This window comes from Pteropus medius, unplaced genomic scaffold (genome assembly GCF_902729225.1).
Source record: "Pteropus medius unplaced genomic scaffold, Ma_sr-lr_union100, whole genome shotgun sequence".
In the NCBI taxonomy this organism is placed as follows: Eukaryota; Metazoa; Chordata; class Mammalia; order Chiroptera; family Pteropodidae; genus Pteropus; species Pteropus medius.
In genome coordinates, this window is record NW_024349225.1 from 8,655,137 (window position 1) to 8,668,156 (window position 13,020).

The window sequence follows — 13,020 nt, forward strand, 5'->3', positions numbered from 1 at the left end:
ATTTCCTCTTTTTCTAATTTCTTATGGTGGAAGCAGAGGTCATTAATTCGAGACCTTTTTTTCTTTTCTAATACAGGCAGGCATTCAGGGCTACAAATTCTCCCCTAAGTTCTGCTTTAGTGGCATCTCACAAATTCTGATATGTTGTTTTCATTTTCATTCAGTATGAAATGCTTGCTAATTTCCTTTTGATCTCTTCTTTGACCCATAGGTTATTTAGAATTGTGCTATTTCGTTTCCAACTATTAGTAAATTTCCCAGTTTCCTGTTAATAATTTCTAATACCATTGTTATCAGAGAACATAGGTTTTTTTAATCCTTTTAAATTACTGAGACTTGTTTTATAGCCCAGATGATGGTCCATCATAGAAACTGTTCTGTATGCACTTAAGAACAGAGAAGAATATTCTGCTGTTGTTAGATGGAATAGTCTATAAACATTAATTAGGTCAAACTGGTTGACGGTATGGCTCAAGTCCACTATGTCTTTGTGATTTTCAATGCTCAGACAAGGGTACTGAAATCTCCAACTAAAACTGAGGATTTGACTGTTTCTCCTTAGAGTTCTATCAGTTTTTGTTGTATGTATTTTTGAAATTCTGTTATTAGGGGCACACATGTTTAAAACTGTTTTGTCCTCTTAACTGACCTCTTTATTATGTAATAACATCCTTTATCCTTGAAGATAATCTTTGCTCTGAATGAAGTCCAGAGCAAAGATTATCTGATATTAATATAGCTACTCCATTTCTCTTTTGACTAGTTCCTTTTCCATCCTTTTACACTATTGCTATCTTTAACGTAAGCTTCTTATAAGCAAGGATACAGCTGGGTCTTGCTTTTTTATACAATCTGACAATCTCTGCCTTTTAATTAGTGTGTGCAGACCACTTACATTTGATGTGATTTTTGATATGGTTAGGTTTATTATCTTGCTATTTGTTGCTATCTGCCTCATGTTCTTTCCCCCCGTCTTTTTATGCCTTCTTTTGAATTAGATGATTATATCTTCTGATTCCACTTTCTTTCTTTTGTTGACTTATTAGCTGTAATCCTTTCAAAAACAGGATTACTTTAGGAATTATCGTATACATCTTTTAACTTACCATGGTCTACTTTCAAGTAATATACCACTTCACATACAGATAAGAATCTTACAATGGTATACTACCTCGTATCATATTTTGCCTGCCTAAGTCTCTGTACCTGAGGTATGCTACCTCTTTGCTAAAATGGGACAGAAGCATCACAAAAGTGTAAAAGGAATAATACCAAAAAACTGAGACCTTCTCCTTGGCTTCACTTAAAAAGGAAAATTAGAACTGAAAATGAAATAGATATTTAAAAATTTAAACTCTACAACTATACCACCTGGGTCCGTAGTTCTGCCTCTTACGTGTTGTATAAACTTAGGCAAGATAGATAGCTTCCCTGTCTCTTTTTTTACCTCTTTAAGATGAAGATAACAACAGTACCTACATCACCAGGTTATCCTGACTATCCAATGAGTTAATATAGGTAAAATGATTAGAAGAGCACCAATCATCTATTAAATGATTAATAAATAGCAAGACCCATTATTCACAGTGAATGAGGCAGTATTTTTAAATTCTCTACTCGTTACCTAAAATAACCTTGCTTACCCAGCCCACACTGGGTTGCACTGCTCTAAGTAAATCTGCTAGCAAATTAACTCTTCAGGCTCTTTTAGTTGCAAGAAATTTCTTCAAATTGCTAGCACTATTTACTGAACATCTGTTATGTGCTCCTCATTGTTCTAAAAGCTTTGCATGTAGTCTACAGCCATGCCACCCTGAACAAGCCCGATCCCGTCTGATCTCAGAAGCTAAGCAGGGTTGGGCCTGGTTAGTACTTGGATGGGAGACCACCTAGGAAGACCAGGTGCTGTAGGCGTAAAAAATAAAAAATAAGGGATTGTAAGCTGACAAGGTCCTTGCAACCTGTGAGGTCAACCAAGGGTTGCCTCACCTAAAAAAATAAATAAATAAAAATAGAAGCTTTGCACGTCATCTCATTTAATCCTCGCATCAATCTTAAGAGGAAAGGTATTATTTATGACACGCGTTTTACAGATGAGGAATGAGACAAAGAAGTTAAACAACCTGCCCAAGGTCACACAGCTAGGAAAAGACAAAAGCCAGAATTCTACTGGCAAAAGTCTAACACCAAAGCTTATACTCTTTCCTGGGAAAAAACTGGATGTGGTCTCAAGAAGGGCAGACGATACTAAAATACCAGAGTAATGGAAAAAGAGTATTTACAGAACCAGAAACCAGAATTCTCAATCTCATGCTCTGTGCCTCTCTCAGACCACATGGTTTCTCTCTTGGAATTCTGTGCTTCTCTGGGTACGGATGCTCAACTCTTTGCTAGCTACCAACTGGTTTCCTCATCTCCTTTATCATTTCTGTAATTCATAGCCTCTGCTTACACTGGACTTACTTTCCAGTCTCTTCAACTTCAGTTTGACAGGCCTCTAAACTAATGTATTCTTCCAGCTTCAACTCACTCCCATGGCTCAATGGCAAATTAACGCCATGCTTCCTATAAATGGCTATAATTTTCCCCACTAGACAATCCTAGGTTGTTAGCTGGCTTACAAATTAGCAGCCCTTAGGTCAAATGCAACTCCTGGACCAAACAGCTGCAATATAGTTCTACATGGTAAAACAAACGAAAACACATAGCTATTGAGAGTTCTTCCGCAAAGTGCTGTAGGAAAAGTAGATTTCCTTCAAAGGAGCTGTGGGCAGATCGGAATTATAAAATGCATATCGAAAACACCGAGTCAGCCAAGTCACCACTAACCTGGGGCTTGAAAGTCCTGTCAATGTTTCTAATCTATTTAGTAATAATAATTACACAGTTACAAATACAAATTCTGATTATTAAGGAGGTCACGTAATTTATAGTGTTGCACAAGTAAGACATGGGTCACAGGTCCAGCTACTGCTAAATCGAAAGCTTCCCTACTATGTTGACAATCCTGCCACAAGAGAAGGAAAATCTACTGTCACCTGTCATTTTCAATTCTGCTCAGAGACGGAAGTAGTCAACATCAATAACCCTATCCATTCCTATAGCTATGTCCGTTGGGCCAACTGGACTGAGGCAGATGAGGGGTCTAGAGGTATTGACATTGTTTCTACAGCCAATTCAGAGTTGCCCACACTGTTTTGATAAACCAGTGCAGCGCACAGAAGGCTTCGACAGCAGTACTAGTTCCCAAGTTCAAAGCTCTGAAGTGAGATCTTTAAAAACCTTATTGCAGATGAGTTCTATCCTACACCTTAATGACAGAGGAAGACTTTGAATTTAAAACTTTCTGCTACATAATTAGCTAAGACCAAGTAAGAGAGACAGAAAAGAAAACGTAACCAAAACTTATTAAAGCTAATTTCCTATCAATGTTGTTTTAAGCCTTTCTGTTGGGAAGATTACCTAATCCATCTTTAACTAGAAGTCTTTTAGTTCTTTTTAAAGAAGACACGTTCTAAACTGTTTGGATTTTCTTCCATCTTCACATACAAATTTTAAATCTACAGCCTCAAGAAGAGAAGAAACAGTGAGAAGCTAAAAGTTAGCAACAGTATATGTACTCATCATTTTAATTCTAATCTGCTTCATTTCTAGAGGCTGAATAACTAGTCCCACCTTACCAAATGCAACTGTATTTTTCGCCCCATCCAGTCGACCTTTCGACCCAGAGCACGCCAAAAAGACTCATTCCTGTTGCTTTATTTTCAGTCACTGTTCTCCAACAGGTACATGTTCTTTCCACCTGAACGAAATACGTTCCTTAAGGACCACTCCTGCCCTCACCAAGCCCCCTCTCCTGTGAAGTGCACTTCAACCTGACACAGAGCTGCATACGGCCTTATGTTATTTACGATCGTTTCATACTATTTCATCTCTTACCAAGATGTAAATGACTAAGACTTACATTTCTATGATAACATTCACCAATACTATGCTCACAGAAAACAGTCAAAAAAACGGTTGACAAAACGAGCAAGTCAGAAGCAGTTTCTAATCCATAAGATACCCTCAAAGTGTTTCTCTTAGATGTATCCCTGACACCCCAGCTTTCAGAGATAGGGTTGAAAGTACACAAGCCGACAAAAAATATACCAGCAAATCACAACTGTGGAAGAAAAGCAACAGAGGTTACCCTAACGACAACTTACAGAATAAAAGTTACGTCAATCAAACACACACTAATCCCCACCTACGAAACCCTAAACTCTATAAAGATTTCAGCACATTCAGAGAAAAGCATCTTAAAAGCAGCAACAGAAAATATATAGATTTGTCATGCAAACGAATTCCAGAAGGCCAGGAATGTTCTGGTCAAATCCTGGGAACCTAGTGGTCTAAAGACTAATTTACTCCAGTAACCCTAGACTTCTAGAGCAACCACAGATACAAGAGAAGGTAGGCTGTGATTACACTTGCTCTTCAAGGTCCTGAGACAGAGTGAAGATCTACTTCAGCTAAGCACTTTGCTTACACTTTCTCATTTATCTTTACAATGATCCTAGGAGAGGACACTCTTATGCCTATTTCACAAATAAGGGAAGCTGAATTTTAAAGAAATTAAGTAACTTGCCCAGATTCATCCAAACTTCAAGCACAGGATTAAAACCACTGCCTATGACACACGCAAAAAACTAATTTTAAATTTAACTTGGTAAATTATTTGACTGATTCCAAGAAGACTTGGATCCGCTATTAGAAATTTAAGGCAACACGAAATCATAGTTTTGATAGTCACATTCCTTTCAATGTAAATTAAACTATAGGCTGCTATATTCAATTAAAAATATAACTGATAATTTTTAGACAAGACCCAACCAAAATTAATGTTTCTCAAGCAAGCACTTCTGAGTATATTATTCCTTGTTCAAAACACCATCAGTGGCATTTAACTTTATGACAGTTGGCCAGCCATTTGGATAAAAAGACAAAAGACAGATCTTATTAAAATAAATAGGATGAATTAAAGATGAAAAACATTTAAGTCATAAAAATATTAGAAATAAACACAGGTAAATGGCTATTCCTGTCTTTTGCTCAATTGCTTTAAAATTGGGGTGCCTGTATTTTTTTTTTTACTCATACATTTTACATACTATGGATACAAGTCCTCTGTCAGATTTAAGTACTGCAGGCACTTTTTCTAGTGTGTCACTTACCTTTTCACTCTCTTAATAGTATCCTCTGATACTAGAGAAGTTCTTTAATGAAGAACAATTTATCAGCCTTTTCTGGTTGTTACTTTTTGTGTCCTACTGAAAACAAATCTTTGCCTACCATAGGGTCATGTAGGTATTTTTCTGTTTTCTTCTAGAAACTTTATTTTTCATCTTTCATATTATATCTACAGTTGCTTGAAGGAGCATGTTACAAAACTATTTCAGAAAACAGGGGGGAAAAGGGAAAGCTTCACTGCTTATTTTATGAAGCCAGCAAAATATGTACATATAAACCCTTGATAAATTTATCTACTGATAAATGTAGATTTTAAAAAACTGTAAGACAATGGCAAATCGAGTTCAGCGGTGTGGGAAGAAAAAAGGGAATGCAACACTGCTAAGTAGGGTTGGACCCAAAAATGCAAACAGGAGATAATCTATTAATGCAATACATCCTATTAGCAGATTAATGCAGAAAAGACATATGATCATCTCTATGGCTACAGAAAAAAAACACTTGATAAAATCAATATTTAGAATATTTTTAAAAACTCATACAAAAATAAGACTAGAAAGTATTTCTTAATATTTTACAGTTATCTATCAAAAACATATAGTAAGGTAGGGGAAATAGGGAGAGGTTTGTAAAAAGGTATAAATTTTCAGTTATGAGATGAACAAGGTCTGAAGACAATGTATAATGTAATTATAGTTGACAATGAACACTATATTGTATAAGAGAAATTTGCTAAGAAAATAGAACTTAAATGTTCTCACAAAAAAAAGTAAATATGTGAGGTGATGAGTGTGTTAATTAACTCAATGGGGGGAATCTTTCGCAATGTAAATGCGTTATATCACCACATTGTTCACTTTAAATATCTTACAATTTTGTCAATGATACTTCGATAAAGCTGAAAAACATATTTAATAATATCCACTGTTTTCTCCTTTCTGCACAATGTTCCTTTCTTATTAATGTCTATTTGTGTGTATAATTTACTTATTTATATATTAGTTAGTTGAAATATAAACATATTTAAAGGTAATATTTTTATCTGTTATTGCTGTATACCGAGCACCAAGAATTATTCCTGGCACAGAGAAAATGCTCTGTGATCTTTTTTTAGTGAATAAAGAAATGAATGGTTTCTAAATCAAAGTTTGCATTTGGGAAAAAATTATAGTACTTTCTTTTGACATTTCTGTAGAAATGAGCAGATATATAGGCTAAGTTTAGGTATATAAAAATAAACATAAACATACATATTACTTATGTATGAAAATATTGCTTAGATTACTAAAATAACCATATCTGATTTAAATTAAAAAACTAGAGTAAGATTTATTTAATGATAAGGTCACAGATAACTCTTATTAAAGTCAGGAATAGTGAATTCAGAACCATCTACCTTGAGTGAGCCCCAACACCGCCTGGAGAGCAATCACACTGTATTTCTCTATTCTACAGACTTTTCCACTCTTGGATAGATGATTATGTCCTATTTTCCCCTCTTCTTAAACCTCCAATACCACACTCCCATTCTTCCCTACTCAGCTAATGATCTTGCTTCCTATTCACTAAGGTAAACAGAAAACCTTGGATGAGAACTTCCTCAAGCCACCACCATCCTGTCTCTGTCAACGCATTCTGCCTGCTCTCCCCTCTCTGTAGATAAACTCTCCCTACTCCTAGGAAAGCAAAGTAATCCTTCCACCTGGGCACAGATCAGGGGTAAGGGAACCAGAGTCCACGCCGCCTCTGGCTGCTTTCGTGCTATGAAAGCAAAGCTGAGTAGCAGTAACAAAAACTGTATAGCCCACAAAGCCTAAACACCACCTAGCGCTTTAAAGAAAACAATGTGCTGACCTCTACACTAGATCTTCTCTCTTCTCATCTAATATGGACAGTGCTGGTCGAAAGGGCCCACGAAGTTCCACACACAAGAAATGAAGTAAGACCTGCACAAGAAGTGTACAAGATCAGGGACACAGCAAATATACTGACGACAAAGAAAAGGTCTTAATGGGGACAGGTTACATGTGAAGGATGAAGACTGTAGAGCATGACTTTTCAACAACCACTTGAAGCTAGAAAATTACAGTGTAATCTCTTAAATTTTCAGTGAAAATTATTTCACCTTGGAATTCTCTACTCAGACCAGCCAAATTATCAACCAGGTGTCAGGATAGAAAAAAAGATAATTTCAGCAATACAGACAATCTCAAAAAGTTCACCTCCTCAGACACTTTCTTAAAAGTTACCAAAACAAAGGTGTCGATGGAGAAAGAGGAAGGCATGGATCCAGAGACCATGGGCTCTAACACAGGGAAAAGGCGGGGGAAAATCGCAGCATCCCGATGCAGTGAGATCTCAAGCCAACGCCATGCAGCAGAAGTGGGGAGCCACCGTGCAGACTGGAGCAAAAGGACACAAAGCCCTCCGATTTTTCCAATTAAAAAAAAAATGGATCAATTACTCGATGTATCTGAACATAATGGGACAGGCTCTAGAAAAAAATTAGAGACAAATAGGAAACTAAGCAAAAAAACAAAAACAAAGAAAAAATTTTAACTCTAAGAGTTACAATCATAGTACATAGCAAGGTTCACTGGTGGACGTATTTGCAAAGTGATAATAAAGTAAACGACAAACGCTGATTTAACCAAAAGCGTGACATAACTACATGGGAGATAAATGGAGAGGAAGTTCAAGGTGGCATAAAAATCCTAAAGCGGACTCATCTTCCACAGTAGGAAGCCAAGAGAGAATACCTAAAATTGAAAAACAAACAGCATTTTAAAATATGGAAGTAAACACCAAAGAAACAGCCAAAAGCATTGAAAACGGCTGCCGAGAGTTGAGGCCTGGGAGGGAAAGTTCCATGACCAGGCAGGGTGGGGGACTGATGTTTCCCACCATATGGCTTATAGTATAATTTTCCTTTTAACTGCACAGCTGTATTATTTAAAGTAAAAAACTAATGTGCTCTTTAAAAAAAAAATAATAAAACTAGTGGTTTTCTATCGTTTAATATCAATTAATTCACTCACTCCACAATGATTATCTGGACATTGACTAAAATTACCCGGCACATAGTCAATGTCCAGATAATCAATCTAGGAATCAATCTAAAAAGGAAACTCTGTTTTGAGAAAAGGTTGTGTAAGTAAACTAACAGAAGAGTATCGATAAAGTTCAAGGTGACAGCTTCATGTTAAGCCTCTCATGTATCATTCAAGAGCCAGTACCAAAGTTCTCCGCAGTGACACCCATAAATCGCCAGGGACCCTCAACCTAAGTCATATTAACACTGCTATTTATACTCTTCTTATAACCCTAACTAGCCGTTATTTATTAAAGTGACTGGGTAAATTTATACTCAAACTTTTTTCTTTCCATAGATGTCCCACATGTCAAATTCCGGTCTTTTATTCCTATTATGTAGTTAAAAGTTTTCTTAAATCATAAGCTAAAGACATTAGTCAAGAAAAACCCCAGATTAATTCCTTCCAAGTTACCACAATTTATCACATCTCATGTTCATTCTCTCACAATAGAGGAATCCTAAACCAATGGGAATAACACACATTTAAAGAAACAATTTATAGGGTAATGCAAGACATTCACTTTACTCTCCAAGGAAACTTACTCAGGCTGAGGCAGAGTTTCAAGCTGTTTGAACTCTCTTTTCATCTATAACTGGGTAACTTAAAAAATGTAATATTCAGACTGAAGCGACAATTTATCCCAAATACGTCTGTTATACAATAAAAACCTCATATTCAAAAAATAGAATTGATTTTAAAATGTCTTATTCTCAAAACATTTCTACTATTAAAAGTAACTTCAAACTGTCTTTTACATAACTGTCTTTTAAAAAGCAATACTTTTAAACAGGCTTGAAAGTTTAACAAAAAGAAAACCAATTCATTTAATTAAATTTCACTTCACGGTTGAGTTTAAAGTTAAAGCTACGTAGAAATGTCTGGAGAAGCGGACCAGTAGCTGTGCTGTACGCTGACCTGCAGCACTAGACGGTGACACTCTTCCCAAAGTGGAGTGACTCCTAATACACATAAGGACTACAATCTGCGCTTCCATTCACTGCCTACTGGCCACCTGTGTGCTTCACATCTTCAAAACCTGTCTCCTCATCTAAAAAATGGAATATATGCTGCCTATAGAGGGTCAATCCTGTCAATGAGAAGTACCAAAATATTTAAATATCTATAATACATTAAAAAAAAAAAAAGCTTTGTGATTTGTAAAGAGCTACATCAATATTTGCCCCATATTTGACAAAAAAGGAAAGAATCACTTTCGGTCAAACTTTTCTGATTTTAGCAACTAATGATTATGAGTCTATGGAAGAACAGTCGGACACTGGTCCGTCCACTCACACACACAGCCAAAAAATGATTTTTTAAAAATTTTGACTTAAAAAGTTAGACTCCCTTATAAACAAGTGCCAAAGAGAGAATATTTTTAGCCAACATTTCATTTAACTATATAAACCAAAAGAATAAAACTGTTTAGTCACAAGTAAACTGTGCATCATCTGGCTTCAGGTAGAATGTGTATTTCTGGTATACTTAGGAACCAGACACCCAAAGTTTATAAACATCAGCACATTTTTAAAACAATACTTACTGCTATTGTTCACTTATGAATAATTCCCACTATTCTTAGAAGGAAAAACACAAGCCATATCCTTAACTCCAAGTAACTCATCAGAGGAGTTTTTACTTCTTAAACTAACATTAAACAGTGTTGACACTGAAGCAGACTATTTGCCTACTTACCCTCTGAGCTCCATCAGGGCACAGACCTGTCTTTTTCTTTGCTATATCTCCAACATCTAGGCAACTAACTGGTACCAATTAGGTACTCATGTGTAGGATGAGTGAATGAATGAATGAATGCACAAATAAACTTGGTCTCTGAACAAAAGCTTAAGTGCTTTAAGCTGCAACAGAACAATTTCACCTATATATCCTTTATTCACTATAAACAATTACTCTCAACTATAAAGACATAATACACTGAAAAAGACATGTACCTAGTAAACACACACACACACACACACACACACACACACAAATATATATTCACATAGGTAATAGAAGTACACAAAGTAAAAGATTCACAAACCAGTTTTTTAGTTAGATTTTCTCTCAGAAAATTTTGGTGTGGTCTTTCTGATATTAAATATATATATCTCAGAAAAGCGTGTTGCAATCTTGATAATGTAAACACAATCTCTAAAGTTTTGTTGCAATCTGGAATAATTTAGGCAAAGTGAACAAAATTTCCAGATTCTAAGGGTATTTTGAAAATTCAAATTCCTTAATTCAGTGAAAGATGGAATAAATTAGGGGGAAAAAAGTATATCCTAGCATTTCAATATTATATTGAATTTTAAAAAGGAAAATAAACTGCTTAAAATAAATTACACAAACTATTTATACAAAAAAAGCATCTAATGTCCTTATATTTGATCTTTAAGCTAACAAGACAAGTTATTTTCCAAACCTTTAAAGCCAGATGATAAACTTTATGCCTACAAAGCTTGTTAGAGATTATTTTTATTAAAACATTGTTTGGATAAGTTATAATTTTAAAGTCTACAGTAAGATATTCGGCAGTAACAGTAATAAACATTATACGTATGACTCTACTGCACTTGTATAAGCATAATTATCTGAGTAGAACAGGCTTTTACAGCCAGCAAGTTATGGTTTGTGACTGTGATCGCATGCGTGCACGGATCTTAAAGTTTCCCCAAACTCTAATGGTCATCTTCAGAGACGTTCAAAAGAGTCGATCTGAGGGTGAGTACAAAAAACACCACCAAAATCAACTCATAAACACTGGTACGAAAACAAGAACTCTCTAGAAACTATAGCGTTGAAACGTAAAAATCCAGAGCACATAAAAGGTAAAGCTCAATTAACTGCTGTCTAGGTTTCCCACCTTATGGTCTTAAACACTGGGTATTAGATATTTCTCTTTAGCGCTTAAACAGAAATTTAGTGTTTCCTCGCCCCTCCTCCACAGTGCCCTCTCCTCCTCCTCCCTCACCCCTCCCAGTTCAAACAAATTAACATTTGTACTAAGGTGCCTCCTATCAGCTCGCAGCTTCTTCCCAAACACGCCCACGTACACAGAAACCGGCCGGAGTCTACACAACACGCAGCTACAGAAGAGCTTGGAGGGGGACGTTTGGGGCGGCGGGGAGTCAGCCCCACAAAGGTTTACTTTACTAGACAGCTCCTCACTCGGGGCTCAGGTTGCTCCCAAGTCACCTCCCGAGCATGGTGTTTAGGTGCCTAACTAATCCGATACCGCAGTGGAATTCCGGATATTTCCAGACAGACAGCCCGGCTCTGCAAGTGTTTGATCAGAGCCGTCCAAACCCTCGCAGTCCGCCCGCTCTCAGGTGTCCAGCCACCCGAGCCCGGGCAGCGCCCCGATCCCGCAACCCGCCGCGCGCCCGGCCCGAGGCGAGCGCGGGACCCGCCGCTCGGGGTCCGAGGCTGGCGGGCGTCTCGGGCTGCGGGTCGCTCCGCAACAGGTCACCCTGACCGCCGATGCGCGCTCCGTGCGGGGCCGGGCTTCGGGGGCGCCGCGGCCAGGGCTAGGAGGGGGTGTGGCCGGCTGCACAGTCCCCGCGCCCGCTCACCTGGCGGGAGGCTGGGGCGCCGCCGGGCGCTGGGGTAGCGCGGGCGGAGGCCGGGGGCTTCCGCCGCCAGGCGGGCGAGGCGGGCGCGGGGATCGCGGCCCCGGGACAGGGACTCGGAGCGGGAACCCCATGGCCGCCTCCTGACGCCGAAAGCGAGCCGCCGAAGGAGGTGCGGCCCCGGGCCCCGGGCGCCCCCCTCCTCCAGCCGGAGCCCGCCGCCTCCCCGCGCCGAGGCCGAGCAGCCCGGGCCCGCGGCCGCGAGTTCAACACGCCGCAGCGCCGGGGCCGCCGCCATTCCCCGCGCCGCCGCCGCCGCTGCGACTCCGCGCCGCCCGGGGGGCGCCGCGCACCCACCTTCCCTTCCCTCCCCCGCAGCGCCCGCCCAGGCTCCGCGCCCGGCCCGCGGCCAGGGCACCGACCTGTGCAGCCGCCGCCGCGGCCTCGGAGGATGGGGAGACACCGCCGGCCTCACGCTCCGCCGCCGCCGCCGCGGATAGCGCTCGGCGACCGGAGCGGTCGGCTCCTCTCATTCAGCGCCCGCCGCCGCCGCCGCCGCTCGGGGGAGGGGAGTGAGCTGGACCCACCCCGTCCGCCCCGGGCTGGGGGAGGAGAGCCGAGCGGGCGGGGGCGCGCGCCGCGCGGGCGGGGCGGAGCGGAGCGGCGCTCGCGCACCAACCGAGCGCGCTCGCGCCGGCCCGGAGCGCCGCGGCCGCCGGGGGCTTCCCGGCGCGCGCTCGCCCAGCGGCTCCTCCGCCCCGTGGAGCCCAACTGCCGCCCCGCGCCGGTGGCTGCGGCGCGCGCCCGCCGGAGGGAGGGGCCGCCGCCCGCCAAAGGAGGCGGCGGGGAGGGGCTGGAGCGTGGGCAGGTGGGGCAACCCCTCCCCGCACCGGCCCTCCGCGGAGAAATCCTCCGTGCTGTCGGCCTCAGCTACAGCACCTCACCTTTGAGGCCGGAGAACAAAGTCTGAAAACACTTGGCCCCCAGATCAAATAAATACCCTGCCGGCGCCAGTCGTGTTTTTAGAAGTCGCTGCGGACCAGTGAGGGAGCTCCAAAAGTGAAGAGCCACCCCACTGCCGGGGGGTCGTAAATTATGGCGATCGATACTCTCTCACATTG

At 40.7% G+C, this 13,020-nt stretch overlaps 1 protein-coding gene and 1 non-coding gene across 3 annotated transcripts in view; one reads left to right on the plus strand and one right to left on the minus strand.

Annotated features, from left to right (window-relative positions):
- Window positions 1–12,551, minus strand: part of RALGPS2 (Ral GEF with PH domain and SH3 binding motif 2) — a 124,278-nt gene extending 111,727 nt beyond the window's left edge. The window contains exons 1-2 of one of the 2 annotated variants that reach the window (XM_039881386.1): window positions 12,322–12,507; window positions 7,087–7,178 (exon numbers count right to left, since the gene is read on the minus strand). The gene's annotated coding sequence lies outside the window, so the exon portion shown is untranslated. Of the gene's footprint in view, window positions 1–7,086; window positions 7,179–12,321 lie in introns of both variants that reach the window. The other variant, XM_039881385.1, reaches the window with a different exon arrangement.
- LOC120617859 (5S ribosomal RNA) lies at window positions 1,796–1,914 on the plus strand. Its single transcript, XR_005657074.1, has one exon. It is a non-coding gene; the product is annotated as a 5S ribosomal RNA (ribosomal RNA).
- Window positions 12,552–13,020: the final 469 nt, after the last annotated feature.